Below are 5,273 nucleotides of genomic sequence, written 5' to 3' on the forward strand. Positions count from 1 at the left end.
TCGTCAAATAAGAACTTTTTAAGGACAAATCAGGTCATAGAAAAGTAGTTTTTATAAGCTACTAGATTGTTAATATTGTAGTGTAGGTATTCATTAATGAAGGAACCATATTCTAAAAAGTGTTATCAAATAATGTAAACCAAATGAAATACAGATATGCAAATACCGTCCTCAACATATACATTCACTCTTATGTTTTTTTTGGAAATTATCTGTATTGAGAGATGTGCTACACAAATAAATTTGACTATGACTTAATGTGATTCTGATTTCAGAATGAAATCCCAGACTGTGCACTGTTTACCACTATAACTGTAGGTAGTGATACAGACACTGCATTTGAGGGAGAGCAGGAGAACACAGACAGGGTTGATGTTCTGACTACAGCTGAGGCAGATTCTAGTGAGGAATCACACACAGCAGTTCCGGGTGACACACCTTGTACCGACAGCACTGTAGATGCAACAAACTTGCCAAAGCCCCTCACACAGCTTTTTGATGAGAAGCACAGTTTATTGTCACAAGATGAACTACAAAATGAGCTAGATAAAATCATGCAAACCATCCCTACTTACTTTAATGAACTGAACAGACTGATCTCATGAAATGGCGTATGTATGACACGCCAATTCGTATTTCCATTTTTGGCGTGCTATCAACACGCATAATCGCTTTTCAGCGTGTTTATCAACGCCTTTGACTTAACGTTATATTACTGTATTATGTACATATAAATATATGACCTACCCCAACCCCGTCCCTAAACCTACCCGTCACTGGGGTTAATACCATTTATGAGTCTTCTCCTACCATCCTAGGAAAAGAAATATCGCTCCACAGATGTAGAATATAGATTTTGCTTCGTTTCGCTCGGACATTTAACGGCGTACACATACACGCGGAATCACTCGGACGTTTAATGGCGTAGACATACACGCAAAAGATTTCGGCGTGGACATACACGCGGATAGCTCAAAATGCGTATAGATAACACGCCACTTGAATTGAAAGTGGCGTGTATGTTTACGCAAAGTCATGATGTCATGTTGAACTGAATTGTAAGCACCTCCAAGAAAGTACACTGGGTCAGTCCTCTTGTGAACAGTGGTTTGAGCAGAGACAGGGCAGAATCACCGCTAGCCACTTTAATGAAGTGTTAAGAAGCAAGACAAGTCAAGCTAGCGTGACATCTAAAATCATGGGCTACACATCCAGCAGAAATGTACCAGCCTTAGCTTGGGGAAAGAATAATGAAAAACTAGCTAGAGAAGCATTTACTTCAAACCAGATGACTTGTCATGACAGCTTGATAGTGGAAGAAATAGGGTTAGTAGTAAATCCAAAGTTTCCTCATTTAGGAGCCAGCCCAGATGGAATAGTCCATTGCAAGTGCTGCCCACGTGCAACACTTGAAATAAAATGCCCCTTAAAGTATGCAAATATGTCCATAACTGATGCTATCAAGAGCAAAGATTTCTGTCTGGGAAAAAACTTTGAGCTTAAACAGAACCATGCATACTATGCACAAGTTCAGGGGCAAATGGCAGTGTGTGAACTCGAAACATCTTTCTTTGTCATTTGGACAAAAGAGGACTGCCACATTCAGAAAGTAGAGTTCTCTAAAGAGTACTGGGCTCAGATCAGAACAAAACTGGACCTCTTCTACAGACAGCACATTCTCACAGAAATTTGCACACACAAACTGATGAAACAATTTCTGATCGCAGAGACTTCCTGTTTGTGTAAAAGGAGGTCTAAAACATGTGTCACACAGTGCTCTGTCTGTCACAAGGTGTTTCATCTGAGATGTGTAGGCTTAAAAAGGCACCCTGGTGAGCAATGGTTTTGTTCTGTGTGTTCACCATAATCTAAATAAATGTGAATCCATACACAACCTTCCAAGTAATTTGTTAGAATTGTTATTTTAATAATTGTAATACATTCAATCAATTGCAGGACAACAAATATTCTCATTAACATTTTTTTTAAAATAATTGTAGATAGTAGAAAAAATAATAATAATTAAAGACCAAACATAAATCCAATAGAAATCTATATACAACAGATATACATAATTCTGTACACAATCATTCAATAACAAAATAAAAGGTTTTCAACCACTTGTCAGTGTCTCATGTATTTTATTTTACCGAATTAATGACTTGTCCAAATTAGATAATGCAGAACAAACCAAAATAATTTTATCTACAGTTGCCACTGTGTCTTTTGATCTTCGCTTCACCAAGTTTATGGGGAGTGTTTGTCTTAAAATGCAGTACTTTTTAATTCGACCAATAGCTCTTTCCACGTGAATCCTCAACATTGACATTTGACGTGACACAGACACTTCTTGTCCTGAAAGCTGCGTCTTTCCACGGGTTGAAGCTGGTATGAGTAGCTGGACTCCTTTCGCAGCAAAATACTCAGGGAAACTGAACCCTCTGTCAGCCATGACAATGTCTCCCTCTTCCAAAAGATAAATTAAACCAGATGATTTTGTGATTGTTTTGTCACTAGCTCTACCACCCAAGACTTGGAAAGGAATGTGATTGACCCTGTTGGACTGATGCCAACCAGGAATTTGATGGTGTTGTGGGACTTATAGTTGGAGTATGTCATTGTTCTTGCACTGAGTGATGTTGGTCGGTCAATAAAAATCTCGCTGCAGTCTATGATACACCTCACTGAATTGAACGGGGGGCTTTTGAACAGGGCAGGAAGATTTTTTTTAATCTCTTCCCTAGAAGGCCAATGAATTAGAGAGCTGAAACGCTGTGTCATCACATTCAACCAGTCGTGAAATATTGCAGAGATTGTTGCACAACTGCAATGAAACCTGAAGGCAAGATCTTTATGAGTGAGGCCAAGTCTCAGTTTCATTAATACCAAGTAAAACTGGAGAGGTGTTGGAGGACTCTGTGTTCTCGGACTCCAAGCAGTGGTGAGATATGTCAAAAGGGCAAAAAACACTTTGGATGAGCGAAGGCCAGTGTAGAAGTGAATTATTTGATCATCGTTTAAATCCACATCAGATTTCAGTTGTTTCCTCTCACAGGTGAGAGTTTGTACCTTTGAATCTAGGCTTCTCACTTGCTCTTTGTAAGATGTGTTCAGTTTCTGCATATCTTCAATATCACTCATAGTGAGATCTGTTCCAACACACATATCATTGAAGGACTTAACTTGTGTTACATCTATGTCCATGTCCTGCACTTCCTCAGTAGGCTGAACTCCAATGCTCATCTCAGAGACCTCTGATGCTCATCTCAGAGACCTCTGATATCGGTCCATTTTTCTGGAGGTGTCAGGTCTGTGAGGAAGCTTTGATGGTAAGTAATCTGGATTTAGAGGATCATCTGATGGCTTTCCTAAAGACACAAGTAGAAAAACATTATTGGGACAGGTTATATATTTTGTACATCTCTGGTTAAAGATAGATAAAGACCATGAGCACTTTTAATGTAATCATCAATAAACTAGCTAGCTAGCTATCAGTATGACCACTGCATACTGCACTGTAACACTTTAAAAAGGGTCTTGTATTAGTAATATTTTAGGTATCATGAACAAACAATTAACATTTTACAGCAAGTCTAATAACGTTCCATGTAAAATTGTTCACAAGTTCATAATGTACAGCTTTGTTTGTGGCCTATGGCAAAATCGGGTTAAAGCTTTAAAACACAATAATTAAAAACAGATTTGTAATAAAAGCATATTACTTGAATACTTAATATAAGATGATTTGACTGCTTTTATTGCTCTCTTCATTTATAAGTCGCTTTGGATAAAAGCATCTGCTAATGATTAAATGTAAATGTTTAAATTAACCAGGTTAATGAGCAATGAAAAAAATAACCATACTGTTATTGTTTAATGCATTAGTGCATGTTGGAATTAACATTAAACAAGCTTAATAAGTGATGAAAAATGATGTTTATCGTTCTATTTTGTGAAATAATGCAGTTAGCTAATGTTACACAATAAAACATTATTGTAAAGTGTTATACACTGCTGTCAGCTGAATGGATAGCTATAGACAACTAATGTACGGCTACTTTACTAATTATAGCCCACAGAACATTTAGAAATGAAACGGAAATAAAAATCTGGCTTTTTCACTGCAAACGTATCAAAACGCTAACGTTAGCTATTTAACGTTACATGCTATCTACATATGAAAACAATGACGGAGCCAAACTGCTAGCTCAATAATTATTCACCATAGTTAAATAGTTAACGTATAGAAATACAAATTATTTAGTGACACAAATGCCGTTTACTTACCAGAGATAAAATGTGTGCTGCATATCCTAGAGTTGCTAGTTGGTATCCAGCCTTCTCTCTTCACTGCCGCAATCCAGGCGTCACGGTGGTTTTTGGTTTTCGGAAATCTAAACGCTTTGATTTCCGAAAGCAAGTTAGTTCCGGGCTTGAGAGAACAGCCAACAACCGAACAGCACGCCCCTAATTTAAATTTTGACATGTTTTATTAAATGAATAAGAAAATAATCGAACAATTGCCATAAAAAACGCCTCCCGTCTGTTGTTTTGAATGTGCGCGGTAACTAACCGGAAACGTCTAAGGGCCAAACACGTCACTTCCTTCCATCTACAAATAGCCGTTGAAATGGTCTATAGTTTTTTTGCATATAGGCTATTTATAAAATAAAATTACCATGCATCTGTAAAATAATTCCGATCGTAATTTCAAAAGCAGTTCTGTTAAATAAAGAAAAAAAAACTAATTTATGGGGTTCCCTATACAGAAAGAGTTTTTAAAAACATGGTTGTAATCAAGGTCCGTTTATAAATATATAAAATAAAGATATGCAACACGCATTTGTTTAAACAACAAACAATAAAATCAGAACCAGCACTTCTGCTCCTGTATTGAGAGATAACATGCAGTGCGTTTCATTTACGATCCTGGATTTTCAAAATGTCACAAAGCGTTCAATCGAGATTGTTTTGAAATAAATATTGAAGTTTATAGTTAAGTTTTTTGTCACACCACGCCGAGTGGCGCTACTCATTGTTCTAAAATCGTGTTTTATTCTGGCATGATGAATTAGGGTTCGACGAACGCGGCGGCATGTTCACTTGGATTTATTTTTCTCATGACAGCTAAAATAACTTAATATACTCAGTTTAGTTTTGAATGTATGACCAAAAAATGACGTTTATTCATGTACACTCATATGCTAACGACAAAAATGTTTTCTGTCTTCTGTCTCCCAGAACTGCGCATCACAAAAATGAACCGAAAGCCA

General features: G+C 37.1%; 1 long non-coding RNA gene across 1 annotated transcript; it reads right to left on the reverse strand.

Annotated features, from left to right (window-relative positions):
• Positions 1-2,139: 2,139 nt before the first annotated feature.
• Positions 2,140-4,422, reverse strand: LOC130077441 (uncharacterized). Its single transcript, XR_008805753.1, has 2 exons — positions 4,288-4,422; positions 2,140-3,368 (listed from the first exon to the last, which is right to left on the reverse strand). It is a non-coding gene; the product is annotated as an uncharacterized LOC130077441 (long non-coding RNA).
• Between the last annotated feature and the right edge of the window lie 851 nt (positions 4,423-5,273).

The sequence above is a fragment of the Rhinichthys klamathensis genome, unplaced genomic scaffold (assembly GCF_029890125.1).
Source record: "Rhinichthys klamathensis goyatoka isolate OS25496 unplaced genomic scaffold, OSU_Roscu_1.1 h1tg000740l_1, whole genome shotgun sequence".
Taxonomy (NCBI): domain Eukaryota; kingdom Metazoa; phylum Chordata; class Actinopteri; order Cypriniformes; family Leuciscidae; genus Rhinichthys; species Rhinichthys klamathensis.